General features: G+C 45.0%; 1 protein-coding gene and 1 non-coding gene across 3 annotated transcripts in view; one reads left to right on the forward strand and one right to left on the reverse strand.

Annotated features, from left to right (window-relative positions):
- Positions 1-23,201, forward strand: part of asic2 (acid-sensing (proton-gated) ion channel 2) — a 224,700-nt gene that overhangs the window by 57,670 nt on the left and 143,829 nt on the right. The window lies entirely within an intron of this gene.
- trnar-ccu (transfer RNA arginine (anticodon CCU)) lies at positions 10,826-10,898 on the reverse strand. Its single transcript has one exon. It is a non-coding gene; the product is annotated as a tRNA-Arg (tRNA).

Genomic DNA, 23,201 nt, shown 5'->3' on the forward strand with positions numbered 1-23,201 from the left:
AACATTGGTAACCTTGACTGTGACTTGTAAAAACGATTGTCTTCTGATTGATGTTTCCCAGGCTGTGATGCTATGATCCACTGTCCTTCTCCCCTCTGCTCCCTTTCCCACAGCAGCTTGTTGTCACAGCTGGCATGTAACGGGGCTACAGAGCTGCCTCGAAAGGGCCTCCATGTAACGGTATACAGAGCCGCCTCAAAAGGGCCGCCTTGAAAAGGCCGCCGTACAACAGGCCTACAGAGCCGCCTCGAAATCTTGCCAGATATAGGTTTTTTTTTTGATCATGGTTAATAACCTCAATGAGGCTTTTCTTATCCTGATTAACTTACAAATGGGCTGCATCCTGCTAATTCCTGCTAACTCTTTGACCGATAGAGCTGTGAGGCGGCTTGGATTTTGTGAAAGTGTCACACGCAAAAGGCAAGGCAGGCTTGAGGTGACGGCAGGCCAATCGGAAAGCCTGAGACGGTGGGTTTGCCAGTCGCTATCAGTCGTGTGTGGCATTAACTCACCAGAAAAACACTCGTCTCTGTGTGTTTGCTTAGCTGTATTTATGGCGACATTCTGAGATAGCACCCTACAGAAAAACAGACATGAAACAAATGCCTCCCCCCCCCCCAAAACTTAATCTACTTAAGGAAATAATTTAAAGAGCTGAAAGTGCTGAGGCACTGGGAAGCCCGTAGACCGAGAAAGAGAAGACGAGACGTTCTTCAGAAATGCCATCTGTACAGCTGCCAGGACTCGACGTCGACTTGACGGCACTTAATAGTATAAAAGTGCAGAAACATTTTATATCTTATCAGCTTTCATCTGATTTTGGGTTTCCTACAAAGACATGTGAAGATGGGTGGGTGTGTGTGTGACAAAGAGAGAGAGGACTGTGTATTTAAGTGAAGCATTTCCTAACGTAAACAAACAGGCATGACAAACCAACAGTCATTTATTTAGGCATGGGGAGGGGTGCTATGGTTCACTGGGCTTTCCCCTGGAAGCCCTGCCGTGGGGGGGGGGGGGGTCTGGAGATTTTCGGCAGGGTGCATGAGGGAGTCTCGCCCCTCTGAGCGCTCACCTGCAGAGTGCACAGTGTAGATGCCATCATCATGCTGAGAGGGTCCGCGGGGGGGAGAGAGGTTGCGTTCATCGTCCGTGATGCCTGTCGGCATTTTTTCACGAGACCTTTTCACTGGTGAGACGTAAGTCTGCCGACACGATGCTCACGGACGCAGGAATAATACACCTGTCACATGTTCAAATTTCAAAATAAAAAACGACAAAAAATATATCCTGCATGACCCGCTGTTGCTTCGAGCTCCAAGCTTTCGCCAAGTTTATCTAAATGAAACGACGTCCGGTAACGCTACCTGTGTTCCCAGTGCGAGTCGGCACATATTATTGGTTCAATCCATCAGAAAACAATGCAGTCTGGGCTGAACTGCAGGCCGACTCGCCAGGGAGGCGGACGAGGAGAACCGCAGCTCACAAGCCAAGCATCCCGATGAGCGGCGTAGATTACGGGAGGTCAGATAACCCCTTAGGGCTCAGCATTGCCATCTCCAGCATCTCCCCATACATGCTTTCACGTTCACTACGTGCATTTTCGCCCGTATCTAAGTATCAAATGATTTTTGGATTTGGCTTTCGGTGGAGGGAACACATGGATATTCATCTGGATGTGCTGCAATTTCAATCCAGCTGTTTCTCCCTCCAAAGTCTGGGCCAGCCTGAGGGTTGGATGCTGATTGGCCAGAGCTACTGAAATCAGCCTGAAGCGTACACAATGCGGCCTGGAACTCTCGCAAGAAAGCTGCATTATACGTATAAAAAGCCGGATGGGGTTTCTTTGGTCCCGTAATGTGGTCATAAGTCTTCCATATGAAATATGATGTGTCACACTGCAAACTCGATTGCGCGCCTTCTCCGTGTGACGTTGACGGCCGAGCGTTGACCACTCCCGTCAGTGCTGATGTGAAAAACCCCGCCTTCCTCATGCAGGCTTGGCCTTTGAGATTATGGAGGATTCTGAAGAGCTGGTGCAAAACGGGACCCCAAAATGTAACTTATTTCACGTTGGCCATTAAGCCAACAGGAGCAGGTGGAACGCTTTGGCTCTGAACACATTTGTATAGTTCAGCCTGCGTGTGCCGAAGAATATGAGGAACGCAGCATTTGTTATTTGATGTACCTGTGTGCACGTTGAAGCATTTTTATCCATTTCTCTTCGGCCTGGAGGTTCCTTGTGATGCATCTTTTCCAGATGAACAAAAAATTAATCGCAATGCTGACAATTTCCTCCCCGTACCCGCGATTTTAACTGCCTCTAAAAGCGACGAGCCAATCCATCAAGGCACAGCGAATTGCTTGCTCTTGGGCTTTCTGTAAGGCTGTGAGGTTTCTGCTTATGTTGGTGGACCCACATTTATTGTCAGGAATTAGTCTGGACGCCTCCCAGCGAATGCTTAACGGCAAACTACATGGTTCATTTAAACAAATTTACATTCTGCAATGTTTTGTTGTTTTTTTTTCACCTCCCCTGTCTTTGCTTGAAGTTGTGATATTTTTTAAATTGCTTAGGGGTTCTGAATGGGGGCTATTAATCAGTATTCATGAGATACTTGCAAAAGGTCTTCCATTAAGCTGCTGAAGACCCTATTTAGTTGTTTGTCATTGAGTTTAGTTCAAGGTTGCACTGTGAAAACAGGCTGAAGTGTGAATATCACATCCCCATGTGTGACAAGGGCCGTAGTTTATTCAGTTATTTATTTGTCCATCTATCTTTAATTTATTCTTTTTTGTTGTTTGTATCCTGGCAACTACTTCCAGCTTAACATGTAGGTTTGCCTTTTTTTGTCGTTTACATTCATTTTCAGTCAATTTGGGTCCCTAACTACCTAACCTGCTAAGGATTATGGGAGGAAACTTATGCAAGAACAGATGACCGTGACCGGTTTGGCTTCAGTCATCATGCTGCATTAGCTCTTATTAACTGGCTTTTTTGTTAACAATTTCTAGTAGTTATGATACTCAAATGGAACTGTTACTTGCTAAAATATTCTTAGTGATGCTCTGTTGTAAGGATAAGTTATGGGGAAGATGTGTAGCTCAGTAGGTTAGGATGCTATACCTGTAATCAGGAGGTTATTGGTCCAAATCCTATGGTTGGCAGACTGATTTTATTGTTGGGCTTTGAGCCCAACCCTAGTTGCTTCAAGGACTGACTGACCCTGCCTTCTCAACAAATGTACATTGTTTTGGATAAAAGCATCTGTGAAATGTAAGGTACTTTGATCACATTCAGTAAATGTTACATTTTTAAATATCTTAAATTCACATGAAAATGTGTTTATTCAGCTGGATGTTTTATTGGAACAAGGCTAAAGCTAACTAGCTTCAATTCATTATAGCAAGTACTGGAGCCAGTAACTTTAAGACGGAGGTGGAGATTCTAGGTCCAGGGAGTATAAATCCGGACCAAGATTTTCTTTCAACCAACCAGTTGAGCATAAAGAGTCACAGTCATAGATACTGGTTGGTTGAAACATAGTCTTGGTCTGGATTTATACTCCCTGGACCTGAAATCTCCTCCTCTGCTTTTAGTTTATGGATTCACCAGCTGGAGGAGGTTGTGTTATTTTCTGTCTTGATATCAGATGTTGTATTGCTCCTCTTTACATTTTTATTAAAGAATATCCCAGTATAGTAACATGCTAATTTAGCCTAGCTATCGTAACACTAATAATACTGAATAATACTCAAGCCCAGCGTGATGAATATTACTGTCAGACTTACCATCACTGTCTGGAGAGAAATCTGAATGTGCTAAAATAACCGCCCCCTGAAACACCCTCCAATACAAATATTATCGTCGAGCACTGTTCATTTTTAAAAACGATAGCAGCGTGGGGAGTGAAAGAGACTGCATTTGTTTATAGGAAACGACGGCGGGAGTTTAACGTGCCGGATGAATCCTAAACAGCCGGAGAGATTTGGCCATGGGCCTGCATCAGGTCCTTGTGTGTCAGAGGCGGGGAGAGAGCGAGAGAAACAGGGATAGAGAGAGATGTGTGCATTGCAGCTTTCCGTATGCGCGTGATTGCCGGAAGCGAGTTTCCCTCGACGCAGGAGCCCGGCTCTCAAATGCAGGCAGAATTAGAGAGAGACAAGGAAGCCGGTTCATCAATCAAACACTTCTCACAAAAGGTATTTTCTGTTTACATTTTTATTTGTTTGTTTGTTTTTCCCAGGGGCATCGTTCGGGCACATGTACACTAATTAATTTTAATGTTCATAAATATCACTCCCCCAGTAAAGACTTTGCTTCTCCTATTCCTACGTCTCTAATGGTGCTTCTGCTGTTCCTATGACTGCTTATCTATTGCAGGCTTGTAGTGCAGCCCTGGGCCTGAGCTCAGGGCACGAGGCAAGACGCAGCCGCGATGAGCCGCCGGTCCATCACCGTCTGCACTCCCACACACAGCAGGCATTACGCAGAAGCACCGGCTCACTTAATTCAGCACATGTGGGAGGGAATCAGGATGCCTGGCGCAAACTCAGATGAGGTGGAGAAATTCACCCATCCATCTTCTCACAGCTGTGTTTCAGGGTCACGGGGGGGTCTGGAGTGTATCCCGGGAAGCAGAGGGTGCACCCTGAATGGGATGCTAATCCATCATCAGGCACCTACTCACACACAAGTCTGTAATTATACCTTTGTGAGAACTCGACGTTCATTTCTATGGGGAAAACTCTAATCCCAGCATGACGACCTTAACCCCCACCCAGCCCAAACCTTAACCATAAGTCACCAAACAAAGTACGAGACTTTTGGTATTTTTACTTTTTTGATTGCATTCACACCACACACACACACACACACACACACACACACATAGACATGCATATAGCAGAGACGGGATTCGAACCCCCGACCCTGCAGGTGTGACGCATCTACATGTTTAAAAAAAAAAAAATGGTTCCACAGTGAATAAATACATAATGCTGACGTCCTAATGAACACAAGGCCTGGAGGGGGGGGAGAAGGACAGAATTTCAAATGGGACCTTCCTCTTCTGTGCAGGAACTTCACGTATGAGAAGTTTTACTCTTTTCATTACAGAGTGAAATGAACTGGGGTGACAATGGTGGCCATTTAATTGAGCGCGGGGTGACATCACTAGTCAAGGTCTTTTCACATTGTGTCACCATTCAGGGAATATTATAAATACATTAATATCATTATTCACTCACCTCCGCCCCAAAAAAATAAAATCCCAAGATATATTTAGTTTGGGTGAAGTGAAAGTGATGTTATAAATATATTAAATGACGGCTAGAATTTAATGCCTGACTAAGCTTTGCTAACAGGAGGATTATTCCAAATTTCCTGCACCCTTTGTGTAAAAAAAAAAATAAAAATGTCCCCAGAAAGTTCTCTTTGTGTCTTGTGATCCTGAATTCTCGCTCACACCATAGTCATCGGGGTCGACCTTCTCTGTTACTCTCTTTGTACCTGGGTCATGCCTTGCACACTCTTGCTTTTAAGACTGAAGACTCCTTATAAAGACTAAATAGTGTCCCAGTCCTTCTTTTGCATGAGTCCCATTTAAGTTCTGGTTATCATTCTCGCTGCTGTATTCCGTAGATAATGTTTATTTACAGCAAAATAGGAGAAATTAAAATCCCATCAGATCTCAATCTACCACAGTTGAGTCCTTCGGTTTACATTAGTCTTCTATGTGCATCACTGGTTCTTTATAATGTCAGAAAACTAATTACGTGATGCAGCTCTAATTTGCTGAAGGGCTGCGGGAGACGAGGAGCCCAGGCTTCGGGCGCTTTTTGGCAGCCCCACTGGGCGGCGGAAACCTTTCACTGAAACTACTGGCTTTAGCTTGACCCGCTGGCTGGGTGTCACCTCCAGCTCCCCTGAAATGGACCTGAAACCGCCTTTGCTGTCCATCTGAATGCCGTTTCTCTGAATCCCTAATGCGCTCTTTTCTCGGCCCGCCAGCTGGTCAGATTTCATCTCTGGCTTGCCCTTCCGCTTCCCTGCACTCTGTCCAGCTGTGTCCATCCAGAGGCACAGCCCGCTTTACTTGGGGCTTGACTTTTGTTTTGAAGGAGGATAATTGGCATCAGGGCTAAAATACTCGGGCCTAGGCTTAAAAATTCTTGGGGCTACAGCCCCGAGAGATGGCACCTGTCGACAGCCACGGCCCGCAGAAATCCTCATAAGAGGATGTTTTTTTTCTTGAATGTTTTTTGTCTGTTTTCCTGCTTCTATCTTCATAAACTTTAAATCATAATAACTGTAAAAACAACAACAGCAAGAGCAGCAGCAACAACAACATAGTACCTCTTTACTATATAGCTTACAATACCTTTATAACTGGTTTATGAATGGTTTATAATCTGGTTATTAATTAGGCTGTAACACTTTGTAAATCATTAATAGACAATTAAAAACAAGTTTTATTTTATTAACAAGTTACTACCATTTATAAGTGGCAAAAGCAGGCCTTATTGTAAAATGGCACTACTACTACTACTACTACTACTACTACTACTACTACTACTGAATTTCATACACTGCAAGGAGCTGGAATGACAATGTGTAATAAAGATCACAAACACACATGATGTCATTAAAATACCAAAAATATCCATTTTTAAATATCTGGGTCAAAAATATATTGGCAAAGGGTAAACACCATTAGCACAACCCGGCAGCTAAAGTTCCGGAAAAAAAGACGGACCGGGGCCTGAACAGCCTTTGAGCGTGACGATGGAGTTACGCTCGTGATCACAGCCGGCGTGACGATGGAGTTACGCTCGTGATCACAGCCGGCTTAGCTCGCTTAGCTCGTGCCCTGTCACCTCCTGTCCCCGCTGCACGGACTAAATGTGAGTTATATCTGTCATGGATGGCACTTTCTGTTATTTTATATTATTATCGTCATCATTATTTTAAATTATTAGTGTTATCTTTGCACGCTTGCCAATTTAATAGAGACCAACACAGACGAAAAGCCAGGACTTACGTTATTGGGACTGAATAGACGATCGAAGCCATACATGGACTTAACAATCTTGGCACTGGCAACACAACACAACACAGGGCACACAAATAAACACATGGAGGCAGACCTCATTAATATAAATAAACCCAGTTACCTGACTTATCCCCAACTCTATACTTGTAACCACTGAGCGTGAAAAAATCATATTCATGTCGTTATCTCGGTGTGTAATATGATTCTGCTGAAAAATTAACCAGAAGAACAAAGCAGCCTGTATTAATCATCATGACTGCACATTAAGTGGCTTTATAAATAATACATGCAATGTATCCGTGAGTGAGAGAGGAATAATTGCACTAATTTGAGCTATATAAATGTGCTTACATGCAGGTACCAAACGAGGAGCTCTTCTCTCATTTCGAAATGGGGGCGGCTTTTTCTGAAAATAAATTTAAACAGTCATTTGCTTTCCAGGTTGAACCTAAGCCATCTTGATCAGAGCTGCCTGGAACCCTGTTAGTCATGTGCCTTTCAGAGCATATTGGATACACTGGTGTATCCAGGAATTTGATCTGTTCAGGAATTTTGCAACTTTTGACAAATATTAAATCATTTTTTTTTAACTCTCAATTATTACTCCTGTTTCCCATGACCACTGCGTTTTCCTATGGCCTGTGTCTTTCTTCACTGCAGTTCCCTGTGGCCTGTGTCTTTCTTCACTGCAGTTTCCTATGGCCTGTGCTTTTCTTCACTATGGTTTCCTGTGGCCTGTGTCTTTCTTCACTGCAGTTTCATATGGCCTGTGTCTTTCTTCACTGCAGTTTCCTGTGGCCTGTGCTTTTCTTCGCTATGGTTTTCTGTGGCCTGTGTCTTTCTTCACTGCAGTTTCCTGTGGCCTGTGCTTTTCTTCACTATGGTTTTCTGTGGCCTGTGTCTTTCTTCATTGTAGTTCCCTATGGCCTGTGTCTTTCTTCACTGCAGTTCCCTGTGGCCTGTGCTTTTCTTCGCTATGGTTTTCTGTGGCCTGTGTCTTTCTTCATTGTAGTTCCCTATGGCCTGTGTCTTTCTTCACTGCAGTTCCCTGTGGCCTGTGCTTTTCTTCACTATGGTTTCCTGTGGCCTGTGTCTTTCTTCACTATAGTTCACTATGGCCTGTGTCTTTCTTCACTGCAGTTCCCTGTGGCCTGTGCTTTTCTTCACTATGGTTTCCTGTGGCCTGTGTCTTTCTTCACTGCAGTTTCCTATGGCCTGTGCTTTTCTTCACTATGGTTTCCTGTGGCCTGTGCTTTTCTTCACTATGGTTTCCTGTGGCCTGTGTCTTTCTTCACTGAAGTTTCATATGGCCTGTGTCTTTCTTCACTGCAGTTCCCTGTGGCCTGTGCTTTTCTTCACTATGGTTTCCTGTGGCCTGTGTCTTTCTTCACTGCAGTTTCCTATGGCCTGTGCTTTTCTTCACTATGGTTTCCTGTGGCCTGTGTCTTTCTTCACTGCAGTTTCATATGGCCTGTGTCTTTCTTCACTGCAGTTCCCTGTGACCTGTGCTTTTCTTCACTATGGTTCCCTGTGGCCTGTGCTTTTCTTCACTATGGTTTCCTGTGGCCTGTCTTTCTTCACTGCAGTTTCATATGGCCTGTGTCTTTCTTCACTGCAGTTCCCTGTGGCCTGTGCTTTTCTTCACTATGGTTTCCTGTGGCCTGTGCTTTTCTTCACTGCAGTTCCCTGTGACCTGTGCTTTTCTTCACTATGGTTCCCTGTGGCCTGTGCTTTTCTTCACTATGGTTTCCTGTGGCCTGTCTTTCTTCACTGCAGTTTCATATGGCCTGTGTCTTTCTTCACTGCAGTTCCCTATGGCCTGTGCTTTTCTTCACTATGGTTTCCTGTGGCCTGTGCTTTTCTTCACTGCAGTTCCCTGTGACCTGTGCTTTTCTTCACTATGGTTCCCTGTGGCCTGTGCTTTTCTTCACTATGGTTTCCTGTGGCCTGTGTCTTCCTTCACAGCAGTTTTTTTGCACCTTGTGTCATTTTTCCACGCTGTATTCAGGCTGTTACTCACAGAGCTGTTAAAAGAAATGTAGAATCACTTTTCTGTGAACTTACGACGCTACAAAGTGACACATCACATTTAATTGGTGCCAGAATAAAGATTTGTGTATCCAGCCATGGGCTTCTGACAGGTTCTGTGTCTGTAGTACTCTGTTTTGAAATCTTTGCTCTAACCTTTCACTTTCATCACAAACACCTGCAATCTAGCAGGGTTGTTTTTCATCTAGGGATTTTGTTGGGATGTCTTCTGCAGCAAAGGGGTTTAATTTAGGTAAGCCACTGTAATCTAGAGCTGTGTAAACAGATCTGTTTTTTTTTCTCCTTAATTCAGCAGGAGGACATAACAGATTGTGGACATATTTGCGCATATAGCTCTTCACACAGGCAATATGGCAGCGCGTGTGCCCGCATGCGTGTGCCTGTGTTCCAGCGTTCCCCCTGGCCTCTCCGTCCCTGCCAGCCTGTAAACCCTGCCATCTGCCCGGCTGGCGCGGACGGCGGCCTCCCATCGAGCGGATTCTCTGTCTGGCAGTCGCCCCGCTTCTGCCACGGTACGCTGCACGATGAGGCCGGTGGGTCTCCCCCCCCCTCCCCCCAGCAGCGGATGTCGGTATCCCATCAGTTCCATTGGCTTGCCGTCTCCCGCTCATGCAAAGCCCCTGCTGCCATTACTCCACTCCCTATGATTTACGAGGGCAGTGCTCACAAACCTTTTCAGTCTGACTGGTTTCCGAGCACAGTGCCCTGGTTTAATGACACGGTGTGATGCCCTGTTCAGCCATGAGAGGGCGCCACTTTGATCATCACAATGACATCATGTCCTTCCACTTAGCACTGGGCCCTTTCAGAACACAGGCGTTGTGTGCCATTGGCTGTGCACCAAACTGTATTGTTGTCAGTGTCTGAGCTACTGAACCTTGTGACCAGCATTATGCAGGACTTCTGTCAATTTGTGCAAAACTGGGAGGAAATGATGCTGTTTTATGCTTGGCTAAGTGACATCGATTTGGTTGTAATAGAAGCCCTGAATTGATCGGCATTTTATAATGGAGGTAATTGAAGGGAATGGATTGAAAACCCGATCGACGATCTGGGCTCATTAAAAATTAAAGTGTTTAGGAGTAAAACATATAATTTTACTCAATTATCGGGTTCATTAACACTTTAATTGAATCAAGCCATTCGCCATCAAAGTGAAATAATGAAAGGGAAGAACGATGTTAAATATTTAAGTGCCAAGCAAAAAGATTCTTATTGCATCATTGGCTTTCGGGGTAATTTTCCTCGTCGGGTCAGAAACCCCTGACTCAGTTGCTGCTTATTCTCAATGCCCGGGATGCCTGTTATCAGTGAGCTCTGTGGGCTTCAGGGAGTTCCCGACCGCCACAGACGCACCGTCGTACTGCCGTCCAGCAAGCCAGCAATGTACTCTGATGACCCCTCTTCGTGTGACATTTATAATTTGGCTCACGCTGCTTATCACTCATCCCATGGTGCCGCGCTGGCAGAAGCAGAGGCTTAGGAAGTGGGATACAGAAACCGTCGTTTTGCAGGACTCTCATCTCGGTCATGCGGTGCGTCGCACAAGTCCTTGGGATGGACCCTCCCACTGTTATCTGATTGGTGGAACCCGATGCACGACTGGCATGCATATACTGACACAACTAGTTTTAGTTTAAGGAACTCCCGTGAAAGATAAGCTAGGTAGCCCTGAAACTGTTGGTTGGCCAGTAAATTTTAGATTAAATTATTCGAAAATTACCCACCCCAGGTGGGACTCGAACCCACAATCCCTGGCTTAGGAGGCCAGTGCCTTATCCATTAGGCCACTGGGGCTGTATATCAGTCAGCTTTCAGCTGGAGCAGACTGATGTATAGCCCTTTAATCCTGCCCACAGTTAGGTCTCTGCAGAACATTGTCTTCTGTGCCTGCACAGTGAAGGTTAAGCCTATTAGGTCACTACATCTACGGGCACCATGTCAGAATGATTGCTGCTCAGTGCTACTGGCTAACTGTCAAGGGTTTTTTTTTTTTAATCAATTTAAATAGAAAAAAACAAACAGAGAAAGAAACAGTGTGAAGTTATGAGCAAACGGGTAATAAACGCCGAACTTCACCTGCTGGCTGAAGCAGTCAGTTAAATTTTGAAAACTCATTGGTGATCATGAGGATGAGGTGTAGAGCCATTTAAAGCCTGTTCCCATTTGGATCAATATGCCTTAGATATGGTGAGCCGCTCCTGAGCTCCAGAGTCCCCCTGCTGGTGCTGTTCCAGAAGCATCTCAGTGGGGGCGATACGAAGGAGCGGCGCGAATGCGTACGTCAAAGCCAAGAAGATCAGAGGAGATGCTACGTCAACACGGTAATCCCCCTTGAGGAATAGCTCGCCGTGTCCGAGCATTAGTTCATTTCTAATAATGAGGACCAAAAAGGGCGGCACGAAAAATATATATTTAAAGCTACTCCGTGTTTTTAAATAAAAATCAAGAGAGGCTCGGAGCTGTGAAGGCTGGGATTAGATTAATGCACACAGAGGGGAGAAATGGCAGAGTAGGTAATGCGGGCTGGCGTAATTGAACATTGAATATTTACCCCCTGAGCAATGAGCCCGGTATTAGCATGCTGGCCTGAAAGACGAGCCGAAAGCCGGAGTTACGGCGTCCAGGACGAGTCCGCCAAGCGGCGCGCCTGCCAGCTCCGATCGGATTAGCGGCGCTAAAAGGTAAAATAATTAAAACGCGCTATCGGTGTTGGGAGATATTTACACAGCGCGACTGGGCAGAATTTGCCGAAATTTACGGCACAAAATAACTTCAGTGAAATATTTATTTAGAGTAAAATAGATTAGGAATAGTCTGCTCATGCGAATCGGATATTTCTTGTTTTGTTTTTTTTTTTAGACGAATTTTGTTTGAGGGCACCCCTTAAGGCATCTTGTGCAACAAAACAAGTCAATAAAAAACTAGGCCTGCTTAGAATCCTGGCAAAAAACAAACATGTCTATATAGGAATAAAGACCCATGCATAATTAGCTGTGCATACCCTGCTTACTCATGTTATATATGAAAATGTAGGAGATGGAACTCAGTTCTCTGACTATCTATACTAACAATAGTTCTTTCCCGGTATGTTGGCTTTGTATCATCAATAGAAACATGTTAATCAATTAATTTCAATTCAATTTATTTCTACAGTGCATTTTCACAACATTGCATTGTCTCAAAGCGCTTTACATTATCCCGGCCCAAAGCCCAAAGTGAGCAATCCAGAGGCGACAGTGGCAAGGAAAAACTCTCTAGTAGGAAGAAACCTTGGGAGGATCCGGACTCAAAGGGGAAGGCCAACTTCCCGGGGCCGGCAGACGAAGTCCAAAATAGCAAAGTCACGATTTATAAAGTAAAACTGTGTGTGGTCCAGGTTTAAGAGCGGAAGGTCCCGCTGATGTCGGGACAGGCAGGTGAGGAAGCTGCAGCAAACAGGCCAAGATGGCAGATGTGTAGCCAGGCTGGGAGGGCAGGCAGGTGAGGGAACTGCCCCCCATCAGGACCTCCCAGACAGAGAACTCAACAGTACATTAATATAACTGTGTGACTAATAGTTGAAATTATATGAGGTATTTTGTAGTGCAGTATGGAGGCTCTGACAGGTCTAATTAACTATGGCGGCTTAATCAGCGAGGGGGCGGGGGGGAAGGCAGGCATGAGGGGTCCCTGAGCGCCAGCACTCCAGCAACACGAGGGACAGGTGAATCCAGAGTGACAGAACTGGACGCCCAGTTCATCCAAAACCAATGACACTGATCCCCAACCAACTCTGTCTTACAGACTCTAACCCTAAGCTGGGGCTGAGACGTAACTGTCAGCTTTGTCACCATATGCTAAGCAAGTTCTTAGCCTTGACTTAAATCTCGGGAGGGAGTCTGAATCTCGGACGTTTGCTGGTAGACTATTCCATAACTTCGGAGCACCGTGACAGAATGCTCAGCAACCAAAGGAAGATCGTCCCTCTCTAGGCACCGCCAGGTCGCCCGCCCTTTGAGGGTGACGCAAACGAGGGGGGTTATATGGAACCAATAAGCTGCTAATTTACTCTTGTGCCAGACAGTTCAGTGCCTTATTGGTAAGAACATGGTTCGAATTACAGAGAAGCTAAAGCGAGCTCAAGTCTGCTGAAAATGACTGGAGCTCCCCTGATAGCGTCCCCTAAGGCCTTTAGGGGGAGCTCTAACAAACTGCCCATTTTTGTGTTATAGATTATATTTTATTTTCCGTACATTAAGGTTCATGAAATAAAAATAATAGTATAAATATGTCAATGTCATGCATTTATTTTTTTCATTACATTCTATTTTCCGAACATCTGTCTCCGCTAATTTACACAAATTCCGTGTCTGTTGTGCCTATATGAAATGTCACTGACGGTGTTAACTGCCTGCAGTAATAGCAGAATGTTTTTCGCAGTAACCCTGTTACTGACCGCGCTGCCGCACACTTATATGTATGCGGTGCATGTGACTTGGGAAGTCGTGGTGCGCACTGAAAAATAGGGCTCCCCCAAAAGCCACTGTGTAACTCGAACCCTGGGTAAGCAGTAGCACCTTGTAATCGATACAATACCTAACTGGGAGCCAGTGGAGTGAGGCCAGTACAGGACTGATATGCGCATGTTTCCTAGTCCTCCTTAGGATTCTTGCTGCAGCACTCTGCACCAACTGTAGTTTATTTAGTGATGCAGAGGTGCACCCAACTAAGTGTTTCAGTAGTGCAGTCTAGAGGCGTGTGTTCTAAGTTTTGCAATATTCCTCGGATGGCAGAAAGCTATTTTAACCATGTTATTTATGTGAGCATCCAGAGACAAGGCTGAGTCGATAGTGACACCAAGGTTTTTAACCACTGTGTTACATTGACAAGGCAGCCTTCCGGCTTTATGATATCAACAACACCCTGGGCTGCCTTCAGGCCCGGCAGTAATAGCTCTGTTTTGTCAGGATTTAACCGAAGGAAGTTACTGGCCATCCAGCTCCCAACTTCAGCCAAGCATTTCTCAGTCTTTGACAAGTGTGACAGCTTATTTCTTTTTAATGGATATGTACAGCTGTGGGTCGTCTGCATAACAATGAAAACTTTCACTGTGTTTTCGAATAATATCACCAGCAGCATGTGTAAGGTGAATAGTAGTGGGCCCAGGACAGAACCTTGCAGGACACCGTGACTCACTCTGGTGGAATCAGAGGATTCATTGTTCACATGAACAAACATGAACAAATGTGAGCAGACGCAGGGGAGTGCCTGTCACTTAACACCAACCGACTCTAGCTTGCCAATAAAAAACCATGGTCAACAGTATCAAATGTTGCATTTAGACCCAGCAGAACCAGCAGGGATATGCAGCATCATCAGCAGCCATAAGCAAGTCATTTGTGACTCTCACTTGTGCACTCTGGTCACTAGTCCCACTAGAACATAGTACTGCAACAATCTGGTGTTTACTCCATTTAATGTATATTTTAGTGTTTTTAACCCCAATGTCAGGTGACTTCTTATTGTAACATAATTATTGTAAGAGCCTGTAAGAGATATGTAACTATTGAGTGGCCGGAGCATAGGATTTACCAACCTTCAGTTCAGTTTATTTTTATATAGTGTCTTGCACAACAGAGTCACCCCAAGTTACAATAGTGTGTGGAAATCAATTATTATGTCATTTATACAAAATTGTATGTGAAACTGGTAAAAGGGACAATGAAAGCTAGGAAAGGAGAAAAAAAATTCTGCGGTTCCAAGGTCAATGGGCTACCCACACACACATCTCCAGTGTTATAGGGTTGCCCATCATCTCTGTGTCTGCACAGATTTCTGCCTATGGTAGAAAACCTACACTTGTGTGAATTGGTACCTCTGAAGTTCCCTGTACAGTGACCATGTGAGTGAGTGTGTGCCGTGCATTGGACTGACTTCCCATTCGGAGTGTCCCCTGCCTGCTGCTTCAGAATGAGCCACAGCTTCCCATAGCCCTATTCAGGATAAATGGTTACACAAGAGGAGTCAATGCACAGCGGGTGACGTAGCGGTTATGACCTCTGAGTAAAACACTATGTATGGCAATGCAATTAGCAAAAATCTGAGCAGCTGAATTAAACCACCCTACCTTTCAGCCGCATATAAAAATCCTACCTGAACACACATCCATCAGTGCCTTGTGTGTCACTTTCCTGAGGTTTACAGTCTACAAATTAGCCAAAAACCTGACTCAGGGTCTGTAGAATAGCTCCGTGCCTCGACAGCTGTCATTCTGCTCATTCCAAAAACCTTTCTTTGGTTGATGTTAGTCAGCTTGCTCTTCTGCTCCAAGTAGTCATTCCTTCCCGGCCTCCACTCGCTCATCGAGACCGGACCTTCACACAAGCTTAAAGCGATGGATTCTAACTAAGGCACCATTGACTTCCTTTGTTCCAGGACGTTTAGGTGTAAAGCTGCAATTATTCCTTGTGTTAAAAGCCTGCTGCTCAAGGATGAGTTAAAATTGCTGAATCTGGTTAGTCTTAAGCCCCAAATCCATCATCTTGAGCACAGAATCTGTTCAGATTTAAGCGTAAAGGAAATGGAATCCTGGTGATCCATGTGTAAAAAGTTTATAAGGGGAACAGATCTGCTGGTTTTGAGAAGATCAAATCACAGATGGAAACTACTTGGGAACAATGACAATAGGCTAGCAGAATAAATTAAATGGTGCCTTGGAAGGACATTCTTAATTGAGCTGATATTGTAGAGTCATTCGTAATAATATTCTACAAGTATGTAGATATTAAATAGCCACATGATATTAAATAGCCAAATGATATTAAATAGCCCAGATGAATTCCCTTAATTTACAGGATTTTTGATGTCCTTATGCGTAAGACATGTATGTGTGCCTTAAATGCACAGTATCTGTCTAACAAAGCACTCCCTGCACACATGCTCCGTGGGGCCGTCCTTCGTAAAACGAAACGATCTGATGCACCAGCCATTTGTAAAGGGTTTTACCTTTTATAGTCGTCTTTAAAAGCGACCGTCTGGCCGCTGTGCTCGGCCTCTACGTAAACAGTGCCACACTTCATTTCCAAGAGCCCTCTCGCTGTATCCCCGTCCCCCCCACTGTCAAGTCAGGGGGGAAGAAGTACTGCCAGCGGGGGCATTTTTCAGCAGATTGATTACCCGTTTACGACACAGTTGGCCGGGCAGTCTGCGAGGTTGGCGAACCACCTTTTGGGTGGTGACAGGAAGGGAGTGGATTAAAGCAGCTTACGCTCGCTTAGTCCGTCATGAGGCTGGGCTCGGCTCTGGTGATATCGCACAAGGGGGGCAGGTGGTGGTGCCACGGGGAACAGCTGTGTGATGCACTGCTGCACTCTTCTAAGAGTGCTAGTGATGTTCTGTCCCCTTACAGGTTTTCAAAATTACGTACAGGCATTACAGCCATAAGGCGTCTCATGACGACTACAGTCTCCCAGTGAAACTCAGAATGTGTTTATATGACAACTTTAATCAGCTGAACACAGGTCTAGGGCAGAGGTGTCAAACTCCAGTCCTGGGGGGCCGGAGCCCTGCACATTTTTGGGTTCCCTTCATTTAACACACCTGATTCAACTCCTTGCACCTCCTTGTGCTAATTACCACGCAGCTCTTGAGCTGAATCATTTGGGGTGGAACAGGGAAAGAACTAAGCTACACAGGGCTCCGCCCCCTGGTCTAGGGTGACCTCTTTATCCATGTCAGCTGGGACACTGAGCTATGGTACTTTTTTAAAACTGAAAGGCTCCTGTGCTCGGCTACATTGTTCAGTTCTTCTTGTGCTTTGACCGGTTTGTTTCCTTGATTGAAAGACGCATCCAGCTGTTTCACATTAATATTAGTGACACATGCATGATCATAGGAGACTGACCAATCAGCACACAGCAAGATCTCAGTGCTAAAGTGAAATCCAGGTCTTTTTCATTTAAATGGTAGCATACAAACTCTGTCCTATCTCACAGTGTCCCATGTGACATAGGTCAGGTGACCATAATCATTCTTGTCAATTTTGTTCCATTCTCGGTCTTGATGTATATCAGTATATGTCGTTTATCAACTCGCTTCTTTTGTCAATAACCCTGGGCCAGAATCCTCTTCATGTCAGACTCAAACTTCAATGCGATGGCCGACAGTCTTAATCACATTTCTTTACTTCCGGTTGAACCTGTGATTTTACTTTCATTGTTTTTGTCTTTTCCCTCCTTCTGCCCCATCTAAATGCGGCCCTCTTCACCGAGATGCCAAGATTTCCCACAGTTCATTTTGTTCGCCTCTTACTCCCAAAGATCTGTCTTCAGGTGGATTTATTGTGTATCCATCACTTGACTGGATTGTTTTTAAATGATAATATATCACCCTTCTGACAGTGGGTGCCTTTTAATTCTCCGAACAATTTATGGGAACTTGTTTACAAGGCTATTATTCATGCAAAGTGCTCTTGAAGGCTTGTACCAGAATGTTCTCGCGCTATTGATTAGACACATGATTCTCAGAAGGAGCCCATATTCAGAGTCATCTGGCTTCAGCACTTTGTGTACTTTCGTCCATTTTATCCCTTTTATCAGGTCGAAAGTGATCAACGTCGTGCTCCAAGCGACTGAAGACTAATAAAACGATTGTCTGAGGCCATGGTGACATTTAGCAGGACGCCCCAGCAGCTCCGTCTCATTTTTGGGTCGTAGATGGTGTACTCCTTTAGACCAAAAAAAAAAAGTCTGACCACCAGTTACATCTCTAAAAAAAGAAAAAAAGTTTTCAAGTGTCCCTTTTTTCATAGACACGCAACCACTTCAGAAGCCTTTCAGTCTGCCTGACATTTCTGAGAACCTACGTAGGCGCACAGGATTCCCAGAGGAGCCTGTAATGGATGTTGCATTTGAGAAGTAGTGAAATTGAAGTCTCTGGTTTGATGGCAACAGTGTCTCTAAATAGCCATTCATGGAGCTGAACATATTTCTTCCCCGGTAGGCTTGTATGCACAGGAATATCTGGAAAATTCTGTAGTTGAATTTTATTGCAATAACATGGCAGGTTGGGGATCAAGGTAACACACTAGGACCTGTGAAGTACACAAGAACACAGGAACACAAAATGGGATGGACAGCGACACCAGCTGGCCAAACAGGAAAATGCGGCGGGGATGGATCCTGATGTGTCCATTGTATAGGTGATGTCCCATTTGATAGCGGTTTGCTGTGCAAGTCAGAGATTCGCTAACTGCTGAATTCTATAGCATGAGCACCGGTGTTCCGTCTGTAGCATGACAGGTTGTTAAAAAGGAAAAAAAACACACAGCAAGTCACCCGTTCTGCCAGCGTGTGAAGCTTCCGATTCAGGTGCCGATAGATCATCTCATCAAGTGTCCTGAAATCCACTCCCTAATGTCTAGCACTACTTAGCCCTTGACTCTGGTGTGACACACCAGCAGTTGCACCAGATGCTCGTTTGAGATGGTCCCTGGCCCCATGTCAGCTTGTAAACACTGACCCCCCTCCCTGCTTGACACCTGGGCCCCGCCACCCTGTCCTGAGGCATGACCGCCCAGCTACACCAGCTGCATCTCTACCCGCTTGTCTATTTCTATGATGAGAATAATTCCAGGGGACTTCAGTTACATAATGTATTAACAAATAAGAAGAATCTGAGAAGGGGTGGTGGGGGGGGGGGGGGGGGAAATTGCAAAGCCCCCTGGTGAAGGATGTGCCTTGTCTTGGCATTTATTAAAGATTATTCACCTCCCTCGTGATAACCTATGATTAATGATGCCTATTAGAGTTCGAAAAACAATTAAAAACTGTTAGCATGCCTCTTTGTCTCTTTATCAGGATAAGATGATATTATCTGACAGGTTTCTCAGGTGCGTGACATTTGGACGGGGTCATCAGCATCGGGTGTGGCTCACGGACTGCATGCACGCGATGGCCGGGGACATACATAAGACCAAACGGGCCACTACGACTCTGCTGAACCATTAACAGACTGGGATGACGGTTCAGTTATCATGTATGTAGACAGTGCAGATTAATACTGAGAATAGCGCCCACTAAAGGTCTAGAGGTGTCACTACCACCGGTGCCTCTGTTGTGGCTCTACTTTAGGTTGTGGTTACAGCATCTCAATTGCAGAGCAGCAGGTTTTCAGATCTGTAGCCGTTGCTGTCTTTGCCACCAGCTTTCCTGATCCAGGGCTCCTTGATATAAATACCTGTCTAAGTGTTTGACCCCCCCCCCCCCCCGCTTGTAATGAACAGCGAATGAAAAGGCGCTAATCACTGGCACACGGGTGTTCAGCCAAGGTCATAGTGACGTGTCCCCGGGATCAAGGGGCTGTAGGGTGACCTAATCCATGTCAGGTGGGACACTATGAGCTACGACGGGGTTTGTGAACTTCCATTGCAACCATTTCAGTTAACAGGACCTGGATTTCACTTTAGCACTGAGTTCTTGCTGCGTGCTGATTGGTCAGTCTCCTATAATCATGCACGTGGCACTAATGTTAACGTGAAACAGCTGGATGAGTCTTTCAATCAATTAATCAAACTAGTCAAAGTACAAGAAGAACTGAACTATTTAGCCAAGCGCAGGAGCCATTCAGGTTTAAAGCAGTTTGTAAAAGCTGAAGTAGCTCATAGTGTCCCTCCTGACATGGGTCAGGGGTCACCCTGAGGGCTTGCTGTGTGCAAACAACAGCTAAAAGGGGGTCAAGGGGAAGCCTCTAAACCTGTGTTGCTCCTCTATATCCCCTCTAAGGAAGTGCACTTAACTCTTTGCAAAAATAAAATAAACCCTTTCTGTCTGTCGTTCATTTCCCGAGCGCAGTATTTCTCAGCCCAGTCCTAGGGGACCCCAAGACAGCCCACATTTTTGCTCCCTCCCAGACAGCCCACGTTTTTGCTCCCTCCCAAGACAGCCCACATTTTTGCTCCCTCCCAGACAGCCCACATTTTTGCTCCCTCCCAGACAGCCCACATTTTTGCTCCCTCCGAGCTCCCAGCCCACCTGAACCAAACAATCAAGGGCACTGAATACCTGGTGCAGGCAGCTGGAAGCTGGGAGGGAGCAAAAATGTCGGACTGTCTGGGAGGGAGCAAAAATGTCGGACTGTCTGGGAGGGAGCAAAAATGTCGGACTGTCTGGGGTCCCCTAGGACTGGGTCAAGAAAAACTAGCCCCTTTTCTTGGAATCAGACTCCATATGGTTGACTTTGCCATCTTCAACCTGTCATTATTATTGCCTTTTTCTCATTTTTGTTTACTGTTGAATTGTTAGCGTTGTTAGCATTGTTGGCGCCAGCTGGTTCAAACCCAGAATGAAATCAAAGCACAAAAGCTTCCTTATTATCCTACTGTTAATTGCCTTGTGTACGCAATCATGGTTACCCAGGCTGTATTGATTTACTAACCGGCACCAGCAGGCAGTCATTACAGAGCCGGATGTCAAACTTACATATTGAACTGGGGTGATTATTATGCACCTAGACAAGGGGAGTTTATTTGTGTTGCAATTTCAATATACAGAGGTAATTCAAAGTGCGTTACAAAAACATGATAGAATAAAGGGCAATTTAAAATCACATTTTAAAAAGTAGGTTCAAACTCGATTAAAAGAGAAATAAACTTTCAGGACATTGCAAGTAATATGAATGAAAAGCTCCATAAAGGAATAAATTATATAGCATTAGAAAACAAAAAGTACAGAAGCTGAGAAATTAATGAAGTTCCCAAGAGTTCAGATGGACTTTTAGTTTGGGCCCAGAAACGGATGCATGTCTGAGGATGTTACACTAGTTTCAGGTAGATTTCTAGCTAGATGCTGCTTTGTATGTAAGTAAATCTGCGTCATCACAATTTGAATTGTATATGCCACTGAAATTCTAACATTGAATATTTATGCATTGGAAATATGCATCGGAAATTCCATGGTCCGAATTCACATGCGAAAATACGAGGTTTAAAATACAAAGACAACATTTTAAAAGTTGCTCCAATTCGATGGTCCGAATTCACATGCAAAAATACGATAATAAAAATTCGATTGCTTAGCCTTGGTATCCCGGATGTATAGCTCGTATTTTTATCATCGTATTTTTGTATGTGCATTCGGACCATCGAATTGGAGCAACTTTTAAAATGTTGTCTTTGTATTTTAAACCTCGTATTTTCGCATGTGAATTCGGACCATGGAATTTCCGATGCATATTTCCAATGCATAAATATTCAATGTTAGAATTTCAGTGGCATATAAAATTCAAATTGTGATGACGCAGATTTACTTCCATACTTTGCTGTGTCTGGATTTATTCCACACCTCCTGTGCAACGATATTCTCTCTCTCTTTTACATGCCTTCTCCGGACACAACCTACTGATGGATCTTCGGGGCACTAGGTAAGTAAAGTCTCTTTGCACATCCTTGGCTCTGGCCACGCGGCTGTTAGAGGCCCCCAGGCCCCCACAAACACCAGATTGGTTGCACCGGCCCTTAAATGAAACAATGTCTCTGAAGTCCTCCCACTGCCCAAAGTCTCAAATGTACTTGAAACCAGTATCTTTCGGAGATCTTCCCTGATGATTAATACCAAGGCTGTAAACTCCTTGTCCTTGATACTATGCAAATCCGCTTAGTTGGGGTGGGGGATAAGCACAGGAAGGGACCTGGGTTAAAATATGTGTGCAATAAAGCGGCGTTAATTGTGAGGAAGGGAGGAGAGTTAACAGCGAAGTAGAGGTTGATGCAATAAATCACATTATTTTTGTATCGCACCGAACAGGTAACAGATGCTTCCAGTTTACCCCTGTCTACCACCTTTTGCTGCTCGCAGTAATATCTGATTAGTGTCCATACACTGAAAAGGAATGAAGACACACACAATATTTTATACCAAAAGGTGCAAAGGAAAAATAAATGACAGCCCGGAGATAATCGTTAGCCGCGTGCACCTGATGAATTACCGTCCAGCGGCAGCTGATAAATCCTCTGAAAAAACATTAAGTGGCTTGACTTTAGAGTATCGAGACCGTCTGGTATTCCGGTCAAGGTGTCCCCTAGGAAAGACTTAAACATCACAGTATCATTGTGCTGGATATGCCATTCTTATGGATGGATGGATGGATGGATACTTTATTAATCCCAAAGGAAATTGCAGGTTTACAGTAGCTCAATACACACACATAGACAGTAAAAACACATTTAGACATTGAGACTGTAACAATACTTCATAGACAATAAAAAACAGTAACAATACGAAAAATGTCAGGGGGAATATTGCATGGAGTTCCATAGTAACGGCTCTGAAATGAATAAGACTGCATAATGCACAATCAGTAGGCTATGCGTGTGTGTCGATAGGTGCCCCCCCCCCCTCCCCCCCGCAGGGTGACTTGTTATTGAGTTTAATGACTGAAGGTGTGACTGACCCAGGTGCTCCTGGGAGGAATACAACTACCACAGTATCGGTGAAAATGCTCCTCTGTTTGGCTGGATGGATGGATCCATGTATGCATGATCCTGAATACTGTCTGCTACTGTCACAGTCTGCGGTATTTACCAATCTTAAGCTTCATAATTAAATAAAGGCTTTTAAATGGTTCTGCAGCTACGAGAATCAATTGGATATTGACTGGATCTCAGTTGTGAAGTGCTACAGTTTCATTGCCGGCAGTGCTGTGACTGAGCACAAATGGCCCGTTTCACGTCGCGATGGCCCACGGCTGCTTTCGTCTCCGCCCGGCCGCGTCATGCTGAGTAGCTTTTAGCTCTGATTTTAATCAACAGGCCCTGCGTGCGAGTGGGGGCTACAGGGATGGTGGCTCCAGGTCCAGGTTTGATTTTGGATATCCGGGAAGCGCCGCATGGCGAAACGGACGTGGCTTTGTGTGACCGCTGCGGTGACGTGGGTCTCCTGAGAGTGATGAGACTCTTTCCAGTGGTCAGAAAAGGGCAGCATCAGTATTACAGTGTAAGAGGGCTGTGGCAGAGGCACAGGATGGTGGCGCAGTGATTGGCACTGGTGCCTCACATCCCTGAGACCAGGGATCGAGTCCCTGCCATGGTTCCATGCATGGGAAGTTTCCATGTTCTCCCTGTGT

The sequence above is a fragment of the Paramormyrops kingsleyae genome, chromosome 22, assembly GCF_048594095.1.
Source record: "Paramormyrops kingsleyae isolate MSU_618 chromosome 22, PKINGS_0.4, whole genome shotgun sequence".
Taxonomy (NCBI): domain Eukaryota; kingdom Metazoa; phylum Chordata; class Actinopteri; order Osteoglossiformes; family Mormyridae; genus Paramormyrops; species Paramormyrops kingsleyae.